This window comes from Pan paniscus, chromosome 7 (genome assembly GCF_029289425.2).
Source record: "Pan paniscus chromosome 7, NHGRI_mPanPan1-v2.0_pri, whole genome shotgun sequence".
Classification (NCBI taxonomy): domain Eukaryota; kingdom Metazoa; phylum Chordata; class Mammalia; order Primates; family Hominidae; genus Pan; species Pan paniscus.
In genome coordinates this window covers 89821804-89846053 of record NC_073256.2, presented here as the reverse complement: position 1 = coordinate 89846053, position 24250 = coordinate 89821804, and the positions used below count along the sequence as shown (strand labels likewise).

At 42.8% G+C, this 24250-nt stretch overlaps 1 non-coding gene across 1 annotated transcript; it reads right to left on the bottom strand.

The window, feature by feature from the left end:
- Nucleotides 1-23658: 23658 nt before the first annotated feature.
- On the bottom strand, nucleotides 23659-23765 carry LOC112440729 (U6 spliceosomal RNA). The gene has a single exon (XR_003028748.1). It is a non-coding gene; the product is annotated as a U6 spliceosomal RNA (small nuclear RNA).
- Nucleotides 23766-24250: the final 485 nt, after the last annotated feature.

Sequence of the window (24250 nt, the reverse complement as noted above, 5' to 3'; positions counted from 1 at the left end):
AAGTGAAAAAGAGTGTCAAAAGGGTCCCGATTTGAAGCAATTTCAGAAAAGTTACCTATTTTCAAAGCATTTAAAGCCTCTCAAAGTTCAGAAAAGGCATAAGCCTGCCTGGAGGTGTATTGCCTCTGCAGGGTCGGTTCCTCGCCCAAGTGTAGAAAAACAGAAAAATCTCTCACTCAAGAATTGCAGAAGTATGCACGCTTGTGTGAGCACCGTTGACTGTTGTGTTTAATTCCTTCGTGCTGAACAGAAACCATTACCACCGGACCGGACCCCAGGGATGACTGGCCAGCATGCTTCCCAGCACATATGTCACTGTGTGCTTTCCTGACACTGGTTCTTTCTATTCATCTGTCACACAGTCCTCTCCCCTTCACCAGAGCAATGGATGTACCTTCCCCTAGACAGTTAATTAACCCTTATTTTATCTTGCAGCTATCAGGAAAACACAAAGTCATTTGGGGTCATCTCTTCAAGGTTGAGAAGCCTGAGCCACCCACCTGCTCCTGCTTGTCAAAATGAAATCTGCCAAGTGCTGAGTTGCTCGAAAATGTCCCGTTAAGTCATTTAAAGATATAGTTCTTCATGTATCTAGCACAGCATAACCTTAATTTGAGACATATTCCTTGTCACAATCACAGAACCTCTCCACAAAATGTTTTTCTTTACTAGAAAATAAAATGAGCTCCCATCTGAGAATGTTAGCATCCAGGTTTCTCATTTGTATTTCTTATTTCCTTAACAAATAGAGCACTCTTTCACGCATCCAACTGTGTGATCTTGCTCACAGTAAGGGACATTTTAAAGTTAACCGATCACTCACATCTACAGTGCATTATAACTGGTTTTTAACCTCTTCTTCTTCAGCAAGTGACTGGGAATACCAGAATCAGCATTTTAACAGTTTCAGGTCTAGGAACTAGGCTGTCAATCTCTGCATCATATCATGGACACTTACATCACATCATGGACGTTTACTCTTCCATTGAGAGCTGCTGATTTGCCAGTATCTTCCCTGGGTATCTCCACCTCATCTATTTGACTTAAAAATTCACACTCCTGTCTGTCAAATATCTAGGGCATAATGTTATTCTACAACCTAAGCCTTGAATAAATGCCATCATAAGTTATACCCTTATCATACTAGGATTGCTAAAGTGTTTATGACATTCTTCAAAATGAACTTCAAAGAATCATCTGATGAAATGAGTTTGACATTACGTATAACATTCTTATTGTGTTTCTGGGAATTGTCCTGCGCTTGTTCTGTCTGTTCCATCAGGTGAGCTCACTGTGATTAGTTTCTGCAAAGAAAGAAACATTGCTAGCTGCCTGCTTGCTATGGCATCTCAGCTTAGTGAAGAGGGACCCATGCTCCCACTGTGGGACCACTGGATTCACAGTAGATAAGTGAGTCACAATTTCTTTTGGCCTCAATTTCCTCAGGTAATATTGGGATCTTCATTATATGACCCCTAAACTCCCTTACAGGTCTAACTCCCACAGCTCTGTGGCTATGACTGTGACCCCACAAGGCACTCTAGATAACTCTCAAACCAGCTCAGAAGCTTGGAGACTTTGTAGCTTCCAGAGCCCTCTCTTATAACTTACCTTATGCAAGTTTCCTAACATGCCCATGGGGTAGGCAGCACTCACCATTTTGTTCTCATTTTGCTCATATTGATACTGAGCCCGAGAGTGGCTTACCTAAGGTATCACAGCCAATAATCAGAAAGACCTGGACTCCAACCCAATTGCAGAGGTTTAAATGCCCAGTCTTGTGCCCTTTCTACTACACAATAATGTTTCTCTCATAAAGTTTCAATAAACAATCACTAACACAATTGTATAGGAAATTCTCATTCCCCACTACATGCTCCTATGTAAATTAATCCAGAAGTAGATGTGCACATGTCACGGTTGCAGAATTTTTGTCCTGGGAAAAAGCTATTATTTCCCTTAGGAAATCTGACAGCGCAGCACTTCTGTTCATTTATTGAAGACATTTTTGAGGACTACAAACATTGCAATATCCAAGGTTCTATGATGAGTACTTTGTTGGCTCAAAGATTCTCCCCTCCAGGGGTCACAGTCTTGGTGAACCAATGGGATGCAATTAAATAAGCTATAATAGAAGGTGGAAAGTCTCAGGAAGAGGCAAAATGTCCCCTGGGAACTTTCCCCTGGGAGGATCAGACAAGGCCTATTAGCTTTCTATGGCTGCTTTAACAAGTTACCACAAACTTGGTGGCATAAAACAACAGGAATTTATTCTCTCACAGTTTTGGAGGCCAAAAGTCCAAAATTAGTGTCAACAGGGCCACACCCCTTCTGACGGCTCTAGAAGATAACTCTTGCCTGTTCCAGCTTCCAGCATTCCTTGGTTTGTGGCAGCATCAGTCCAATCTCTGCCACTGTCTTCACATGGCCATCTTTTCTGCATCTCTGGGTCATCTCCTCTTCTTATAAATATATGTTATTGGTCCTTAGGTCCTATTTCCAAATAAGGTCACATTCTAAGTTTCCGGGTCACCATGAATTTGGGAGAGAACTTAGGCAACCCACTTCAGAAGGCTTCCCAGAAGAGATGTCATTTGAACAGAGCCATGAAAACCAACTGATTCTTACAGCAGCAGTGGAGAGGAAAGCCATCCTAAGAGGACTCAGGAGAAAGATAAGGAAGTGGGCACCTCCTGGGCATATAGAAGGAGACAAGCACCTTGTGGGAACATAAGAAAAAAAAATTGGAAAGAGGATGCATTCAACTGCTTGGACACCCATAATAAAATACCACAGGCCAGGTGGCTTAAAATGCAGACAGTTATTTTCTCACAGGTCTAAAGCCTGGAGTCCAAGATCAAAGTGGCATTAAGGTTGGTTTCTGGTGAGGCCTCTCTTGCTAACTTACAGACAATGCCTTTTCTCTGTATCCTCATGTAGCCTCGTCTCTACTTATGCAGAGAGAAAGAGAGTGAGTTCTAGTACCTCTTCTTCTTATAATGATACCAGTTGTTATGGTTAGGCTGTGTCCCCGCCCAAATCTCATCTTGAATCGTAACTCCCACATTTCCCACGTGTCATGGGATGGGCCTGGTGGGAGGTGGTTGAATCATGGGGTGGGTCTTTCCTATGCTGTTCTCGTGATAGTGAATAAGTCTTGTGAGATCTGATGGTTTTATAAGGGGGAGTTTCCCTGCACAAGTTCTGTTATTCTCTCTTGTCTGCCACCATGTAAGACGTGCCGTTTGCCTTCTAACATGATTGTGAGGCCTCCCCAGTCACATGAAATTGTGAGTCCGTTTTCTTTTTCTATAAACAGCCTTGGGTATGTCTTTATCAGCAGCATGAAAACAGACTAATACACCACTCCTATCAGATTAGGGCCCCACTCTCATGACCTCGTTTCACCTTAATTCCCTTCTTAAAGGCTCTATCTCCAAATATCATATCAATTTAAGAATGACAAGTTTCATAAATTTAGAAAGAAGAGCTTTATTTCTCATGAAGAGTTTCAGCCTGCAGGGTGGCCATTCCCAGAGGCTGGGAAGTGTAGTCTCTGGTCAGAAGCCAAAAACAGATACTTCAAGGGAGGGGAAAAGGGAACAGAAACATATGGTAAGCTGAGTGGTTAAGTGTACATATTCAACAGATTATAGGAGGAGTCATTAATATTTACAAAAGGAAAAACATGCACATGTGCAATTGAGCTTCATGCCTCTTCATGGGTCCTGTGTACAAAAAATGGCAGTGTTAGCATAATCCCAGGGTGGAGTTTTAGGCCCTCTGACATCAAAAGATGAAGCAGATGACAGGAAAACCTTTGCTGCACATTCTCCATAGACTGGCCAGAACCACTCCATGGTCAATTGTCTCTCATCAGGAAGAAATGCTGGTCTGTTGTTGCACCAAAACTGCAAAAGGGAGGGGCAGCATAAGGTGGTAGGTTGATATCAGCAGCAGAGTCTTTTGAGAGGGCTAGTTTCTGTTTAGCCTGTAGGGAAGAAGGCCTAATGGCTGTTAGTGAGGGAGCGGGTATAACAAGATGTGTCCAACCTCCCATACCATCATGGCTGAGGACCGTTTTCAAGGTTATTCTGGGGTTGCCATGGCCAAGAGAAGGTCTGTTTACTCAGTTGAGGGGCTTAGAATTTTACTTGTATTTCCCAATAGTTATATCAGGAAGTAGGGCTTCAACACGTAAATTTGTGGAAAGAACACAGACAAAATTCAGTCCATAAAAGATTATTTAGAGCCAAATAAAAATGGGTCAAGAATACCAACCAGGCCAAGGAATTGGACCTGTATTCTGCCAGTCATAGAAACATGTTGAAAATCTTGATAGTGGTTATAAAAATGTTTTCAAGAGAGGCATCCTCCTTTTCATTTTCCTGTTCTATAAAGTAAGGACTATTTTCTAGGAGCCCTTTCAGACTGTTAGGGTGTGATTACTGGCTACATTTTAGAAAATTAATCTCTTAGAATTGCTAACTCTGTCTGAATCATGGGCTATGAAGCAATTATGTCACCAAAAGTTAGATAATTTGTAAGGGTCATTGTTTTTTATTCTAAAAGGGCTAATAATTAATAGACCAGCTGCTGTCAAGAGCAACAGAATTCTGCAAGTTCTTAGTATCATCAAATAAATACTAAGACAGAATAAGATGGTCTGGGTGTGGTGGCTCACACTTGTAATCCCAGCACTTTGGGAGGCCAAGGTGGGTGGATCACTTGAGGTCAGGAGCTTGAGATCAGCCTGGCCAACATGGCAGTCTCTACTAAAAATACAAAATATTAGCCAGGCGTGGTGGTGGGTGCCTGTAATCCCAACTTCTTAGGAGGCTGGCGCATGAGAATCGCTTGAGCCCAGGAGGCGGAGGTTGCACTGAGCCAAGATCACGCCACTGTACCCCAGCTTGGGTGACAGAGTAAGACTCTGTCTCCAAAAAGAATATAAAAAGACAGAATAAGATGAACCTGTGAGATTTGTTTTAATTCGGACAATTCTGGCATGATTAGCTTGCACCATAAGGGACATTTGTAAACATTTTTCTAAGGCCTTACTTTTCTATACAGTTTCCAAGAGAAATCCTGGGTCTTCTTTAACTCCCTGCTCAGTAAAGTGTGAATTGAGAGGCAGTATTGAATACCGAAGGGCTAGAGCTGGCAAGATACTTCTGAAATTACTCATTTCTGACTATCACATCACAGACAAGTAAGCTGAAGCCCAGAGGTACACAGTGATTGGACTGAGACAGTCTCCCAGCTATTTATTGGAAAAGCTTACCTGACACAAACAAGAAATAAGCCTTAGAGGTCTGACTGGTGAAAAACCATAACTGCTCTAAAATTTAACCAACATTATGTAGTACTTGTTGTGTTCCAGGCACTGCTTAAGTCAATTTCTCTGCTGGCCATAGAAAGTACCTAGGGATAGTGTCAAAAGGCAGCTTCTGATTCAGCAGGGCTGGGGCCAGGTCTGAGAGTCTGCATTTCTACTATAACAAGCCCCTAGGTATTGTTGATGATGCTGGTCTGAAGACCACACTTTGAGTAACTGGGGTCCAAGTACATTGTTTATTTATTTATCTATTTACTTATTTATTTACTTATTTATTTATTTATTTGAGACAGAGTCTTGCTCTGTGGCCCAGGCTGGAGTCCAGTGGCACGATAGCTCACTGCAACCTCCGCCTGCTGGGTTCAAGCGATTCTCCTGCCTCACCCTCCCGAGTAGCTGGGACTACAGTCACACATCACCACACCCAGCTAATTTTTGCATTTTTTAGTAGAGACGGGGTTTCACCATGTTGGCCAGGCTGGTAACTCCTGACCTCAAGTGATCCACCCACCTCAACCTCCCAAAGTGCTGGGATTACAGCCATGAGCCAACGTGCCTGGCCCCAAGTACTTTATAAATATCAACTCCTCTATTCTCCAAAATAACACTACTACTGTTACAGATACAGGTACTGTTGCTATTCCAATTTTACAGAGGAGGAAAGTAAGGCACAGGAAAGTGAGTTGTCTAAGGGCACACAGGCGGAAAGGGCCAGAGTCAGGATTTGTACCCAGACAGCCTAACTGTAACCTGTGCTCTTAACTACATTACCCTCAGATTCTCAAAAGCAACCCATGATCATCTCCATGCATCCACATATCTACTTTCAAGGCTGGGTCATTAACACTGTATTTTAAGTATGCTGTCATTAAAACAATCACCATGAAAATTATTTTTAAAATTAGGAAATGCTCATGATATAATGTTAAGCAAAAATAACAGAATACAAAATACCTCAAGCCAGTCCAGGCTCCCTGACCACCCACCTCCGTCACTCAAGTAGGAACCACCCAAGTCATCCCTGCAACAGCAGGAAAGGTCTGCTCTCTTTTTCTCTCTCCCAGAAACTACCCCCAGGGAAACTTCATTCTTGCTCCTGCTCCCCAACAAACACTTTAGGAAGTGAGGTCTCCCCCGATCAAAGGCTTGAGAGAGAAGTATTCACATCACCCTGGGAGCAAGCCAGCCATCCTAGCATCTATAGCTTTCTTTCATTCATTCAACAAACATCCACTGAGGACCTACTATGTGCCATATACCATCATAGGTGCTGGGGTACAAAACAGACAGAGTCCCCGCCCCCATGAAGATTACATTCTAGTGGGAAATGGCTGACAATTGTTAAAAGCATAAAAATAAGCATATTATATAGTATCTTACTAGATGATAATTGTTATAGAAAAATAATAGAGCAGGGGAGTCAGCAGGGCTGGAGGGAGGGGGTTGCAATGGTACTTAGGGTTGTCAAGGTGACCTCAGCAAGAAAATGACATCAGAGAGATTTTAAGTGAGGGAGTTCATGATGCACATGTCTGGGAAAGAACATTCCAGGCAGAGAGAACCACAGGTGCAAAGGCCCTAAAATAGAAACACATCTAGAAAGTTAAAGGTACAGCAAAGAGGCCATGGTGTCTGAAATGGATGAGTGACAGGAAGAGGAGTCAGAGAGGGAATGGTTGGGGGAAGGGATAGATCATGCAGAGCCTCATTGGCCTTAATGAGGGCCTTGGTCTACTTTGAGAGTAATGGGGAGAATCAACCTTGGAGGACAAGGTTGGAAGCTTGAAGACCAGCTAAAAGGTAACTGCAAGAATCCATGCAAGGGATGTTTGTGGATCAGACCAAAGTGGTTGCAGTGGAGATAGTAAGAAGTAGTAATGAGATTCCAGATATTAGGGTTTTTTGAAAGGTTAGATGTGGAATGTGAGCAAAAGAGAGGAGTCAGGGATGCTTCCAAGGCAATTGGCTCGGGCACTTAAACACATGAAGCTGTCCTTAACTGAGATGTGAAAGAAGGCAAGGAAAGCCAACTTGGAAGAAAGATCTAGAGTTCAGTTTCAGACACGTGAAGGTGGAAATGCAGAGACATGGAATAGATGGTTGGCTCTGTGAGTCTGGAATTCAGGGACAGGTGTGGGCTGGAGGTGCTCGTGTGGGAGTTTGCGGCACAGACAGCCATGAGACCAAATGAGATTTCCAAGAGCATGTGGAAGGCAGAGAAAAAGGAGCGATCTAAGGTCTGAGCCCTGGATGTGTCAATGAAAAGAGAAGGAAGCAGCAAGCATCTGGGAAGATGTATCCAGCAGCAGAAGAGGTAGGAGGGAAAGTGCAGAGTCTTGGAAGTCAAGAGAAGAAAATGTTTGCTGGAAGAGAGAGTGAGCGACTGTGTTGGCTGCTGCTGCAAGGTGAGATGGGATGAAGACTGAGAACCAAGCTTTGGATGTCGCAAGGCTGAAGCCATGGTGACCTTCACGAGCAGTTTCATGGAAGTAAGAAGAGAAATGTTTTTCCCCACAGGAAGGATAGAAAACTTCAACAATAAAAATGGGAAAGGGGCACCATGGCTGGCATTAAACCTATAGGGAGGGATGGAGGAAGAAGCAACAATCCCTATGGCCCTTAAAGGACAGATCTGTGTCATCCAAGCTGAAATGCTTCTGTGCGTAGGAAAAGGCTTTATGTTCTCATGACTCAACAGATTATGCTGCTAATTTACTGACTCTTTGTTCTCTCTTCAGCTGTGCCCTGAATAAAGCTTAATCTCTTAAGCAGAAGAAAAAAATAAAAGGTCATTGACCAGCAATTAAGCTATCACTCAGATGAAACCTGGATCCAGTTCATTACATGAAAGGGATGCTTGCAACATTCTTTAATTTGAGATTCGTGGCTCCAACAATGGATTTTTGGCTTTGATATTGCTGCCACACCTTTGGAACAACAATATTGGGAAATTCACTGTCCTTTCTCTGTATTCGGCCCACAGAGGCCAGATTTCTGCATTCAAGGCCAAACCTGCTCTTTCTATCAACTCTGTAAAATCATCTCCTATCACCAGCATTCCTGCCAAGTTACCCATTTAGAACTGTCTCTTTCTTTTTCACACAAAGCCATATGTGAATGCATAAGAGATGATATACTTAAACCCATCAGAATCGTTCCTTTTTTACCCCAAAAATGGAAGATCTGCCTTAAAATTCCTGAACAGTAACTTCTAACTCATTAGCAATTACCAATTGCTTTTTTCCCTAGTTAAACCAGACTATAAAATATATTTCTAGGAAAGCACCTAAGACATTATACTCACACGGATGATCATATGCTTTGTTTCAACCTGATGGAAAGAACTATCATTATTACTCCTATGGCTAGGAAAAAAGACATTTGCAATCAAACCTCATCATTTCAGATGCTGCTACTCTAAAAATAACAGTAATTCAACCTTGATTGAAGGTTACCTTTGTAGCACATTTGAAAAGAAGGCATTGCAAAGAAAATTAATAACATGAATAATGTCCAGGGAAGATATTTAAACTACTTAGAACATAAAGGGTTTCAAATATCATCAATTTGTTAAAGGAGGGCTATCTTCAACAATACTAGCACAGAAAGACAGGATGCATGTGTAATTATGATAGATATCTACTCATGAGTTCATTATGTCCCACCTTTTTTCGAAACTTATGAGGTTTTGTTGTAATTGCTGAGCTACACACACACACACACACACACACACACACACACACACACACCCACTACCTCACCCACAGTCATGCAAGTATATTCAAACAACTTGCCAACCCACACATTTTACTTGCCGACACCCACACCCCACCCACAATTAGGTTTCCCAGATTCAAAAAGTAAATTGCTGGTCCTTTCTTTTGGTGCACAATAAGAAAGGACCAGCGATATACTTGAGTCATAAATGGACTACTCCCCAAACTGCGTTTTCATAATTATATAATTATAATTTTAGCAGTATAAAATTAAAAGAAAAAATATTATTTATTGCTTGACTAAGAAGTAACCTATGAAAGAGATTTGCCTCTTCTCCATGCCTATAGATTTCAACATAGAGCAGAAATAATTAGAATCTGTGCTTAACAACAACAAAAAAATACACCAAGATTCATTTATGAAATTCAAAATAAATAATATGCTATCTTAAATCATTATTTTTAGATGTTGAGTTGTATAAGCAACCTGCAGAGGGTGAAATTTGAAGGCAGCTCCTCACAAGATGTAAGCATGAGAGAGGCATATATAAAGAATCTTACCAGCCCAGGACCAGCAGATGATGAAATCTGACAGATTGGCTGGCATTATCTCCCCCATTCTGGGTGCTTGTCTCATGCAATCTGCTCCCACGGGGCTGAGCCATTGCCTCACTCTAAAAACATCAACCACACACACACCACCTCCGATCCTGGAAACTGAAGAACTCTACACTGTGGTAAACATTTGTTCTCTGAAGTTTTCTTCACTAAACTTTTAGGATTCATATTTACCACATGTTAAGAATGTACCAAATGCACAACATTCAGAAAATTTCCCCCATCGCAATCCACAATAGTTCAAAAATATTTGTTCAACAAACCTCTGTTGAACACCTGCTATGTGCCAGGCACTGCAGTAGCTATTAAAGATGTAAAGCTGAATCAGAGACTGGTCCCCTCCTAAAGGAGATCATCATGCATGTAGAAAACAATGTCACAAATATGACATGAACAGTGCAACAGTAGAAAGGAAGGCAGTGTGATTCATTCTGCCTAAGAGATTGAGGAAAGCAACGTTGCAGAGGTTGTATTTGAGCTCGGCTTGCAGAAGGAGTTCACTGAATGAGAAGGAAAGAAACAGTGTCCAGACACAGCAAAGCCCTGAGACCTGTTTGGGAACTGAAAATCCAGAATGACAAGGTAAAGAGCAAGGAGGAGAGTAGGCTACAGTGATGGGCTGGGCAGGAAAGCTTTTGAATGCCATGCTTTTATTTTATACTAAAACAATAAGAAACCATGAAAGACTTTTAACCAAAGAAAAACAATCAAATCAAATTACATGGTATAATTACATAATTGTGGCAGTTCAGAGGATGGATTGAAACAGGGAGAGAAAATCAGGACTTAAAGTGGAGCTGTGGCAATACAGAGAGAGGAGGAGGCAAGAACTATTCCAGAGATAAGATGAACAGGATTCAGGGACCTTCAGATACCAGATGTGAAGAAGACAGAGTGGCACGGGATGAATTCAATGATCTCAGTGACAATGACAAGTGAGATGAACTTTCATGAGCCAGTCATGGGAAAGCAAGAGGAGGTGAAAGTTTGGGTGAAACAGTGAGTTCAGTGTTAGCTATTTAATGGGTTGCCTAGGAGGAGTGGAAAAGAGGGATGGAGGAGGTCAAGAAACTCTGTGTCCAAGTGTTGTCAGTGCTGAAGTTAAAGTCAGCCAGATGATAACAGGAGATGAATTCAGGAGAGAAATGGCAGCCCAGGAGTCAATGGATGTGATGGAGTGACCCAGATGTTGATAGGTTATGGCAACTTGTATAGAAGAGCATAATCTGGCTGGATTGAGTGTCCCTCGGGGGCCAATGTTCTTGGATGACTGACTTAAGGAGCCATTCCCAAACCCTTTCTCCCTAAAGCCATGTACTCATTTTCCCTGTTTTCCTTTTAGCTAAAGGGGGCAATGTGGGGATACCGGAACTCTGCTGGTAGCCTCCAGAAAAACTTATGCTTCTCTGATAAAATGAACAGACTTAGTTGGTGCTTCCCCCACCATCTTCCTTGAATGCAAAAATAATGCCCAAAAGTTCTTTGAGCCAGCTTGTCACCCATGAGATGACAAAAAGCCAATATATGAATGATAGCCAGGTAAGAAGACAGAAAGCCCCACTTTCTAGCCCTAGACTATAGGGAGCTTTTAGGCAAGGCCCAAAGCAAAGCAGTATCATAGAAGGAAAATCAGGCTTTAAATGAGTCAAAAGGAAGGGGGCTTATTCTAAGGAAAGGTTGAGGACAGAAAGTGTGTCCTGCTGTTTCCCCAGCACCCAGCATGATGCCTGAGATCCAGGAGCTACACACCATGCATTTGCCAAATCAACAAATAGTAAGTGGATGGAAGGACTTCAAGGAAGGCTTGAGGGAGGAAGGGCAAGTCGAAGGGTTTGAAGGAAGGACCATGTCAAAGAAATGGGGACATACTGGCTGGTCAGTTAGAGCGTTTGCCCCTTGGACAGAGGTCTCAGATCACAGCAAGGAGGGAAGCCAGTACTGGTTGAAGGACAGTTTCAGGCATCAAGTCCCAGAAAAGAAAAGGCAGAAATATCGCTTAGAGAGAAACCATCTGAAACAACAATTGGCCTGTGTCCATTTTACAGGTCCGCTAGCAGAAGCAGTTCTCAAGGCCTTCCATTTCAGGAGAGCCATATCATTAACACCATGAAAGAATACAATTTCATCCTCAGACGCCTACAGCTCTCAAGTCCACCCAGGGACTCCTGAGGGGGGACACAAGTCATCTTGTAGGGTGAGGTTTACTCTGCCTGACTCATAGGAAAGCCAGCCCAGAATCTTTGATCTTCCACTTCTTCAGGCCTAACAATGGCAGGATTTAATCTGTAAGAACGAATTCTAACAGCAGAAAGTTGGGCACTGGACAAGAAAGAACCAGCCAGCTGCAGGGTTCCAAGAGATGCAATCTTGCAAGAGGTGGTGCCACTTCGAGAGCTTTCTGGGTGGAGAAAGATGGCCCAGCTGGTGGAGACAGCCCACAGCTGGAGGAAATATGCTATCCAAAAAGTGTTCATAGAATGTCCCACACAACCTCACAGTCTCCTAAATATTACTGTAGCCTCACTTTCTCCTTGTATACCCCTGTCCCCATGCCACTCCTTTCTGTACATCCACCCACCTACACATTCAATAAAGGAAATAAATCTAATGATGCCTTATGTGGTCTTTTTACAAATAGCAGCCAAAATAGACATATATTGACGATACACATATATACCAGAATCACGTGGAGAATGAAATAACGTAAAATGTCATCAGGCATTGAGGGCATCTGCAGCATGCGGGCACAGCTCTGTTTCTAATATTGAGATGCATTTTCTATCATTTAAATAATATCTAAATGTTCCATGTAAGGGAGAATTGACATTTTCAAATGTTAGTTTCATATATATATTTCCAAGAGAGTCCTACCAAATTGCTGGAGAAACTAATCTTATTTTCAGTAGACCCAGAATACACTCCAGCTAAGATTGCATTTAACATTTTGATCTACATCAGTAAGCCTCCTCTCACATTGCCTAGTTGGGGACGGAGCCCTAACAAGATACAGCACCACCTATTGACCACATACTAAAAATACAGACTGTCCATTTAAGCATATTCAGGCTCACATGCTATGTAGGGTTGAGACATGTAATTTATTTCATATCAACTGATCTTTAACATTTCAACAGATTTAATAGAAGCAAAGTGAGAATAGAAACTATAAAACATTGTCAAGGTATTCTGCTTCCATTCTTTTAATGTTATTTCTTATAGCTCTATTATAAGAACTTAATCTTACCTATTTGTCCTAATTATCTTATTATCCTAATCCTATCTATTTGTATTTGCTCCCTGGTTCATTAAATACATATTCACTAAGCACCTGTATATGCCAGATCTTGTGCGTGGCAATAGAATCACAGTGGTAAACAAGACCAACATGACCCCTTACCACCTGGGAGTTTATGGTTTTCCTAGAATCTGACCACTTTTCATCACCTCAGCTAAGAATGCCTTAGTCCAAAGCCACCTAGATGATTGCAGGAGTCTCCTTACTGGTCAACCTGCTTTCACTCTATGCCTCCACAATCTCTTCTTGATGGAGCATAGAGGGAGTCCTTTAAAACATAAGTCAGATCACAAACCTCCCCTGCTCTAAAACCTCCAAAGCTTCCATCTCATCCAAAATGCAAAATCATTACTTTATAAGACCTGGCCTCCCCTTTCCACCTCTCTCCATCCTCCCAGGCCCCAATCTTCCACACCAACCATCCTGTCCTCCCCGCTCTTTCTCAAACTCAGGAAGCCACGGGGCCTTTGCACTTGCTAACCCCTTTGCTTGGATGCTTATCCTCAGATGCCTACATGACACACTCGCTCAAGGTCTTTGCTCAAACAGCACATGATTTGTGAGGCCCTTCTTGACCACCTTTCCTGAAATCATAACAGCACTCCTTACGATGGCATTCCTATCCCCCCCACCCCCCATTTATCCATCATGCTTATCACTATCCGACCTACTATCTGCAGGCACTCGCCTGTTCGTCTGTCGTTGTCTTCTACAACTAGAGTGCAAACTCCATGAGGGCAGGGACTTTGTTTTGTTAACTTTGGAATCTCCAGAGCCTCAAACACTGTCCTTTACACATCTGTCAAATAAAATCTCATCCACTTTCCCTGTGTATCTTTCTCATTCTCTAGAGCCTGGTTCCCGAGGGCAGTGAAGGAGTCAGATATGGGAAAGTTTCATACCAAGTCTAGGACACAGAAGAGCTCGTCCTGTGCATGTTTGGGGGCAGGGCCAGATACATGGATGTGTTCCATGCTCAGAGGGGCCCTGTGCCAGGTTTAATGCTCTCGGTGACCAAATTGAAATCCTTCATAATTTTTGGATAAAAGGACCTGCATTTTCCTCTTGCCCTGGCCTCCCACAAATTATGTAGCCAGTCTTGTTTTGAGGATTTGGAATAAAACATGTGTGAGTAAATAGCACACTGAAAAAATCCATCGAAAGATAAACAGTTCTCACAGGGCATGGCCCTTTTGATAAGTCACAACCACCAGCTATTTCATCACTGATCATTCCAGGAAGGAAGCTTCGCCCCTGAGGTATATGAGAGGTTTGCTCTCTTCAGCCTAGGACTAACCCTATCCTGCTAGGAAGTCAGGGGATTGTTCCCAGCAGTTCTTTCCTCTGCACCCTTCTCACCCCATCTCCCCCTCTCACCAGGCCACAGGCTGGAATTCCCCACCAGCAAGATCAATCCATGCCAAGAGAGAAGAAGTAACTTACATGGATACAATTGTTAAATTAACTCCTGCAAAGCTTACATTTAAAATAGGCAGGAGAGGTCAGGCACAGTGGTTCACACCTGTAATCCCAGCACTTAGGGAGACCGAGGCAGGCTGATCACTTGAGGCCAGGAGTTGGAGACTAGCCTGGCCAACACTGTGAAACCCCATGTCTACTAAAAATACAAAAATTAACCAGGTGTAGTGGTAGGTGCCTGTAATCCCAGCTACTTGGGAGGCTGAGGCACAAGAATCGCTTGAACCCGGGAGGCAGAGGTTGCAGTGAGCCGAGATCGTGCCAGTGCACTCCAGCCTGAACGACAGAGTGAGACTCTCTCAATAAATAAATAAATAAATACTCAGGAGGGTTCCCAGTAGGAAAGGGTCACAGTCTGCGGTTTTAGCTTAGAGGTTGAGGGGAGGGAAGAGATGAGACTGAGCCCCAGAAGGGTGGATGCTTGGGGGTATGTGGTGCAAAGGAGGGAGCAGAGCGGAAAGGTAAGAAAGGGACATAAAACATCTCAGAAGACTTAGCAACTGCTTTGTCTTGGCTCAGGGCACCAACAAATGGCTCCTTGTGTTTTCCTGGACATAGACAAAGAGGTGGAAAAAGGAGTAAGAACCATGGGTGCTCCACTGCCCTCTGCTGGCCCCTGCAAGAAGTGTCCAGTGTGCTGGCAAAGTGTCATGGGGTTTTCTCTTGAATGATGGCTGCACACAAAACATTCATGAGTCCTGAGAGCAGGGGAATAGTAAGATGTGGTTAAGCAACACTTTTCTTTTCTATTCTATTCTATTCTATTCTATTCTATTCTATTCTATTCTATTCTATTCTATTCTATTCTATTCTATTCTATTCTATTCTATTCTCTCAGTGAAGTACTAAACAGTACGGTACAACTGCTTTGGGAATTCAAGCCAGCAAAAAAGCCTCAGGTAGATGGGTGGTTAGTGGATAAAGACAAACTTGAATTTGTCCTTGAAGGATAGGAAGGATTCAGACAAGAAAAAGAAGAAAAAAGAGAAATTAAAGGTGAAAGGAAAAGCTTTCAGAGGAAGACCCATAAAGACAAGAACAGACACAGAAGAGAGATGGTTGAGCCCAACTAATAAGTTGAATATTAAACAATGTTTATAGCAAGGTGAGGACAAACTATGCCTTTCCTCAGACAAAAAATAAGGACAACATCTAAAAGAACAAAGGAAGTTCTTGCCACTAGAAAGCTTGGCGATGTCTTTCATTAGACTTGTTAGGAAGTCTCACTTTTCACACCCCTGTGAAATAGAAAATAGGCAGGCCAAAAACAAAAACTCCCCAAGCAAAGTGGTGACATGTTTGAGGCCCTTTACAGCAAAACAGTGAACCTTGGCCACCCAGAGGTTTGTCACACTCTCCAAGTGTAGACCACACCAAGACTGATGCCATCTCTCAGGTGGGACCCCGGGATTCCAAAGCTGATTGGAGCCTGAGTGCTGACGGCTTTGTTTTGGTGGCTTTTCTGAGGCTTCTCAGGATTAGTAGGTTGTAATAAAGTACAATTTCCTTTCTTAATGACACTGGTTCTTAAACTTTGGGGAACCTACAATAAAATACAACTGGGCACTTGTCAAAATATAGAATGGCAGGCTCCATCTCCCAAGATGTCGACACAGGAGGTCTGACTGCAGTTTATTAATCTGCATTTTAAATAAGTCTCATGCACTCCCCAGATGATTCCGATACAGGTAATTTTAGGACCATGTTTTGTACTGCCCTATCAACTGTTTCTCAAGTCACTGGTTAACTCTAATGCAAACCCCTAAGCTTCAGATCCAGTTTTGTAGGATTTCAGGAGCTATTGCCACCCAACTTCAGAAGAGTATCCGCAAGGCTTTCCATTCTGTCATGATCTTCTTTCACCCAGAGGTATTCAATATTCACACAAGAAGGGAGAATTTGAAAGATGCCCTGACTTAGTCCATATGGGCTGCTGCAACAAAAAGCCACAATGTGGGTGGCTTGTAAACAACAGAAATTTATTTCTCACAGGCCTAAACACTGGAAATTCCAAGTTCAAGGTGCCTGCAGATTCAACGTCTAGCGAGGGCTGCACTTCTTTGTTGATAGATGGCCCCTTCTTGCTGTGTTCTCACATGGGGAAGGAGCAAGGAAGCTCACTGGCACCTCTTTTATAAGGGCACTAATCCCATTCGGCAGGGCTGTGCCTCCCAATGGCCCCATGTCTTAAAATCATCACATTGGTGATTAGGTTTCAACATAAATTTGGGAACGTAGGGTAGGGGAGGATTAACATTCAGACCAAGCTCAAGCAAACAGTATCAGTTAGAATATGAATTATCTTGGACCTCATCCTAATACATAACCAGAATTATATCCGACCATTTTTGTCAAGCTTTGGTTTATAAATGCAAAAGGCAGGAACCCCTGACTTTCACAGAAGGAAAAGTCTGTTATAACAGCCATGGAAGTTCTCGTGATTAACTGGAACCAGGAGTGATGGATTTGGGATAGTGAGACAGGCCTCCATGTAGTCTTCAATGAGCAAAGGATGCCTGAGCTAATTCATTCATTCAGCAAAGGCTTCCTGAGTGCCCACCTCTTGCCAGGCACCAGAATCCTCGCAGTGAGCAAAACTAGTACATGTTCTCCCTATAGTTTGTAGAGAAAGACAGAAGATACTTTCAGATGGTAATAAGAGCTGGAAAAGAAGTCGAGGATTGGGTAAGGAGTGGCTATGTTAGGTAGAAAGATCAGGGGAATGACTCCGATTGAGCGATATTTATGCTAAGACCTGAATGTCAAGAAGCTGGTCATGGAAAGATCCAGGAAAAATTTCACTTATATGTGGGATCTAAAAAAGTTGAACCCATAGAAAACAGAGGATAGAATATTGGTTGCCAGGGGCTGGGAGAGGGGTGGTTGGGGAGATCTTGGTCAGAGGGTACAAACTTTCAGTTATAAGATGAATATGTCCTAGGGATCTAATTTACCGCAGGGTGACTCTAGTTAACAATACTGTATTATGTATTTGAAATTTGCTGACAGTAGACCCTAAATGTTCTTGCTACACACACACACACAAATGGTAACTAGGGTGAGGTGACAGATATGCTAACTAACTTGATTGTGGTAATGATTTCACAATGTATATGTATATCAAATCAACACATTGTACCTCTCAAACTTTCACAATTTTATTTGTCAATTATACCGCAATGAAGTTGGAAAAAATTAAATTTAAAAAAAGATCCAGGAGAAGAACAGTAGATGCAAATCTCTGAAATAGAAAGGAGTCTTGGCATGCTTGAGGAACAGGAAAAAGGCCAGTGCGAATGGAACAAGTGAACAAGAGGAAGGCAGAGTTGGAAAAGCAGAAAGGAGCTGGCTGCGGCAAAGGCATCGCTATTGCTGCAGTGGCAGAGAACTATTTTCAACAATGACACTCCGGTGACAAATCTTTGGTTTCGTGGGTGATTGGCAGGCTCTTCTGTACACACTGACACAATGAGTAACTTGGGTCTGTCTAGTGGAAGATTTCAACCTTGGGAAGCCATCCTCTCCCCTAAAGCCTTTTCTCCTTGTTCAAGATGTCTGAAACTATACCAAGAAGGCAGAAAAGGATGTGATTCCTCTGTGATTCCAGAATAAGATGTCTGGCTTTGAAACCAGACAATCATAGGTTTTAGTTTCAGCTCTGTCACCTTTTAGTTGGCAAGTTATTGAAACAACCTGAGCTTTGTTTCCACATCTGTAAAATGGGAATAACATAGAATATCTTACTCACAGGGTTGTTGTAGGCATTTTGTGAGACAACACACATAAATCATTTACTGCCGCAGCTGGCATATAATAGTAGGTGCATACAAATGTTATTCTTATCCAAGAAGCTTCATTTCTCTCATTTAACATGTTGATGGAAGTTAAACAGAAAGTCTATCTGGAGTAATCACACTGTAACCTGTTATTTGTCATTTGTACTTTAGTATGAATGAGTCTGCAATTCTTTCTCCAAAGCTCTACAAAGTTGAATTTAAGAGAAAGAGAGGGCTGGGCGCGGTGGTTCACGCCTGTAATCCCAGCACTTTGGGAGGTCAAGGCAGGCGGATCACTTGAGGTCAGGAGTTTGAGACCAGCCTGGCCAACATGGTGAAACCCCATCTCTACTAAAAGTACAAAAAATTAGCCGGGCGTGGTGGCAGGCGCCTGTAATCCCAGCTACTCGGGAGGCTGAGGCAGGAGAATAGCTTGAATCTGGGAGGCGGAGGTTGCAGTGAGCCGAGATTGTGCCACTGTACCCCAGCCTGGGCAACAGAGCGAGACTCCATCTCAAAAAAAGAAAAAAGAGAGAGAGATTGAAAGAGAGACCAAGATTCCGGATTACAGATGCGGCCAGAGGAAAGAGGAGAAAACTAGTTGGGGAAGAAGGGGTACAATATCTGAAGTCTTCAGTGTTTAAATTCCTTAAAAACTATTAATAAAGGGAAAGAAGCCAGCATTAATTCTGACTTTCCTGTACAAACTGCACTTCAGAGTTACAAATGCTTATAAGAGAAGTTTCTCTTCCAGACCAGTATTCTGGCTAAGGCGTAGGAAGCAAAGATAGAACTGGAGTATTACCACTGAGCAACCTCTAATGAGCTAAGGGGCTGAGTTAATCCGTGCATCAGGACTGCTCACATCATAGAAGGAGAGAGAACTCAGCATTTTGTGTCTCCAGATAGAAGTACACACACTACCACCTATGAGATATTTCTGCCCTAAATTCAAGCCTAAATGTTTACATCTAACTATCATTTTGATAGCAATACAGAGAACAGAGGAACAGGTTAAACATCACGAGGAAGCAATCAGCAAAATCCAGACTATGGGAAAGTCTACCGGAGAAAACACCCAGTTTCTTCAACAAATAAATTGCAATGAAACAAAAAAAAAAGAGCATGAGGGGAAACCTGTAGATTAGAAAAGTTTTGGCTGGGCACAGTGGCTCATGCCTGTAATCTCAGCACTTTGGGAGGCCAAGGTGGAAGGATTATTTGAGCCCAGGAATTCTAGACCAGCCTCGACAACATAGTGAGACCCCATCTCTAAAAAAAAAAAATTAGCCAGGCATGGGGGCACATGCCTGTGGTCCCAGCTACTCAGGAGGCTAAGGCAGGAGGATCACTCCAGCCCGAGAGGTCAAGGCTGCAGTGAGCAGTGATTTTTGCCACTGCACTTCACCCTGGGTGACACAGCAAGACCTTGTCTCAAAAAAAAGGAAGAAAGAAAAGATTTAAGTGGTATCCCAACCAATCACAACATAGGCATCTATCAAAAATCCTGATTCAGACAAACCAACTATAAAAGTAAAAGCTTATAATAAAATCAGTGAAATGTGACTGGATATCTGATAATATTAAGGAATTGCCAATAATTTTTTAGGTGTGGTCATGATATTACGGTTACTTTTTAAAGAGTCGTGGCTTATGCCTGTAATCTCAGCACTCTGGGAGGCCAAGGAGGGTGGATCACAAGGTCAGGAGTTCGAGACCAGCCTGGCCAACATGGTGAAACCCCATCTCTACTAAAAATACAAAAAATTAGCCAGGTGTGGTGGCGGGCGCCTGTAATCTCAGCTACTCGGGAGGCTGAGGCATGAGAATTGCTTGAACTGGGGAGGTGGAGGTTGCAGTGAGCTGAGACCATGCCACTGCACTCCAGCCTGGGCAACAGAACAAGATTATGTCTCAAAAAAATAAAAATTAAAAAACAAAGAGTCCTTAACTTTCAGAGATATACGCTGGAATATTTACACGTATTTGCATTTATGATATGTATATTTATAGATATATATTTACATATATAGATACATATAAACATCTGTGTAATACCTGGAACTTACTTCAAATTAATCCAGTAGGGGGACGGGGAAGATGGGTTCAGGACACACTACCCCAAAATATGACACCTTGGCATTTGAGAAAACAACAGAAGCAGGAAGGCCTCTCTCACCTTTCCCTCAGCCTTCTCCCCTGAAGCAGATCATAAATCCCTCATTTGAAAAGTACTCTTTCTATACCTGGGGTGAAAGGAACATCCTTACCTCTGAAGACACAGGGACACAGAGAGGAACCTGAACAAACAGGCCTTGCTAAGTTTCCCCCTAGCTTATTACCATTCAGTCACATCCTTCTGCCCTCCAGTCATATTTCTCCATGACGGTCCATGCTTCATCAAACCTAAGCTTAGCAATACACAAGTGCACCTGTTTACTTGAATCTTCATTTCCTTAAGAAGTCTCCCCTTCATATAAAACTTATATCAAATAAATGTGTATGCCTTTTGCTTGTTAATCTTATTTTGTTATAGGAGCCTCAGCTATGAACCTAGGATGGGTGAGAAAAAGAAATCTAGCCTCCCCTGCAGGGGTTTGGGGTTTTTTAAAATAACAATACAATAATAAAAACTAAAATAAAATCAGAAAAATGTTTAAATAACTTCAAATTTTTTCTTAAGTTTCTGTTACCTGCACACATTGCACTGGTAGGCAAGGGCTCCATGAGTTGGAAGCATTTGAAAGCCTTTACGTGGACATGACCACAATCATGAGGATGGCCAGTATTTATTGATAACCTATACAGTCTAAGTCCAATCTAGGAATATGCTCAACCAGAAGAAAAATGGTGCAATTGCATGAAAACCAAAATCCAGAAAGAAGATAAAGACAGAGTCACTCACTGTGAGTTCCTTGCAACTCTGTTTTTCCCAGTTCTTTATGAGCTGCTGAAGACTGAGGGACCATGTTTTATTCATCTCTGTTCCCAGATCCTAGCACAAGCCTGGCATATAGCAGCATTGTGGACAACTGGATAAGGAGGAGCACAAAAAATAGGACTGTAGATTAAGGGAAATATTCTATAATTGAAAGCAGGGAGCAGGAAGCTGAAGCCAATCTGCTGGAATGGCCAGGGAAGAGTAAAGCTCTAAGATTGTGCTCAATCTCCCTGAAGCCAAAATGATAACCAATACAAGAAACACCAGCCGAGGGCTAGGCACGGTGGCTCACGCCTGTAATTGCAGCACTTTAGGATCATGAGGTCAGGAGTTTGAAACCAGCCTGGCCAGCATGGTGAAACCCCATCTCTACTAAAAATACAAAAATTAGCTGGGGATGGTGGTGCACACCTGTAGCCCCAGCTACTCAGGAGGCTGAGGCAAGAGAATCTCTTGAACCCAGGAGGCAGAGGTTGTAGTGAGCCGAGATCATGCCACTGCACTCCAGCCTGGGTGACAGAGTGAGACTCTGTCTAAAAAGAAAAGAAAAGAAACACCAGCCGAGGTGGGAAAATTGTTTGAGCCCAGGAGCTCGAGACCAGACTGGACAGCATAGCAAGACCTCATCCCTACTAAAAATTTTAAAATTAGCTAGGCATGATGGCTCACACCTGTAGTCTCAGCATTTTGAGAGGCCAAGGCAGACGGATAGCTTGAGCCCAGGAGCTCAAGACCAGTTGGGCAACATAGGAAGACCTTCTCTCCAAAAAAAAAAAAAATTTAAATTAGCCAGGCACAGTGGCATGCACCTGTAGTCCTAGCAACTTGAGAAGCTGAGGTAGGAGGATCACTTGAGCAAGGGAGGTCAAGGCTGCAGCAAGCTATGATCACACCACTGCACTTAAGCCTGGGCAACAAATCAAGACCCTGTCTCAAAAAAAAAGAAGGGGAAAGAAAGGGAGAGAGGGAAAGAAAGAGAGAAAGAGAGAAAGGAAGGAAGGAAGGAAAGAAGGAAGGAAGGGAAAAGAAAGAAAGACAGAAAGAAAGAAACAAAGAAAGAAAGAAAGAAAGAGAAAGAAGGAAGGAAGGAAAGAAAGAAAGAAAAAGAAAGAAAGAAAGAAAGAAAGAAAGAAAGAAAGAAAGAAAGAAAGAAAGAAAGAAAGGAAGGAAGGAAGGGACAAGACAGACCAAAAGACAAGAAAGGGCCTAGGAAATCATCAGTAGGCTTTAAACTGATTCAGTCTCTCTTCTGCACAAGAGTCAGCCATCGCCAGGCAGGTCTGGGAACTAAAGAGCCTTAAAGGAAATCGAGCTTTTATTCCCAGGAGTCAACAAAGAGCTGATGGTCCCTGGAGAAGGTGAAACCACATCAGCAAGGTGGGGCCTCTGTACCACCTGCTGGGAAATTCCATCCTTTGCAATTCTACCCCATTTACCTCTCTCACCAGGCCAGAAAAAGCACATAGGGAGCTTTTTGGAGAAAGGCTGGGAAGCAGGGAATCAGTAACAGTGTGGGAGGAATAAACATTCCCGTGACAAACTGACAGTGGAGAAGGTAGAGTGTGTCATATGGACAGTGTTTCATATACACAGCTTGAAAACCTACACTTAACTTCAATTCCAAATTCTTCTACAGTTTTTTGCCTCTCAGGGCATGCACTTGGCCATGTAATTGCTGTGCAGCTCAAAGCCTGATTCCTGGCACCTCCACACTCAGCCATAAAGCAAAACCATCTGAAAGCATTTCCAGTGTCAATTAACTACTGAGGCTCTTTTCCCAGGATTCCTCAACCACGGCCATGAGCAGCAGAAAGAACTTCCGATGAGGTACTCAGGGCTTGGGAATATACCAAAGTCAATCAGGCTCAACCCAAAGGCCATTATGCTAGGATTTTCTTGCATTTTGATTCCAAGCCCCATTTACCACCCCAGGCAGACCCACAGTGGGCACTGCTTCTTGGGAAGCCTCAGCTGCCTTCCAGGGGTCTTGTTTTCACATAAAGGGGTCCTGAACAACACTTTCAACATCATCTGCAATGTACGCTTTCCCTTCAGCTCAGGTTCAATGCCACCACTCCTTCGCTCTTTTCATTGCAAATGATATTAGATGTGAACTTGAGGAAGAAACTGGCCCTCCCTTACTTCTTCCTTTTCTCTGTCCTCATTGGAATATCCCACAGCCTGGATGTAGAAAAGGATCAGTTCTTCCCCCTTCCCTGCACACATGTGCATGCACATACACACACACACACGTTTTTTAAGTCTCTGTCTTTAAGAATCCACAGCTAAGGCTGAGTGCAGTGGTTCACACCTGTAATCCCAGCAATTTTAGAAGCCAAGGCGGGTGGATCTCTTGAGCCCAGGAGGTCAAAGCTGCAGTGAGCCAAGATTCCAGTCTGGGTGACATAGCGACACCCTGTTTCGAAAAAAAAAATCCACTCTCTTTCATAAAATCCACTATCTACCATAAAAACTATCTCTTTTTTGTTTTTATTTTTTAAATTAAACACTTCACAAATTTGTGTGTCATCCTGGCACTGAGGCCATCCTAATCTTCTCTGTATTGGTGCAATCTTAATACACATGCTGCCAAAGCGAACACCACAGCCATCTATTGATAAAGCTCCCTTGTAATCCTCTTCCAAAGTTGTTAGACAGCTTTTAATGGAGACCAGTATACTCCCAACATATTGGCAGACAATAAATTACAAAGGGCATTACCTGAAGATGGTGTATTAGTCAGGTTCTCCAGAGAAATAGACCTAGTAAGATACTTAGAGAGACATATAAAAACAGATTTATTATGAAAGTTTGGTCCATGAGATTATGGAGGCTGAGAAGTCTCACAATCTGCGTCTGCAAGCTGAAGGCCCAGGAAAGCTGATGGAGTAATTCCAGCCTGAGTGTGAGGGCATCAGAACCAGGAGTGCTGTTGCCCAAGGGCAGAAGATAGATGTCCCAGCTCAAGCAGAGAGCAAATTCACCTTTTCTCCGCCTTTCTGTTCTAGCTGGGCCTTCAACAGATTGGAAGATGCCCAGCCACTTTGGTGAGGGCTGATCTTTACTCAGTCTACTGACTCAAATGCT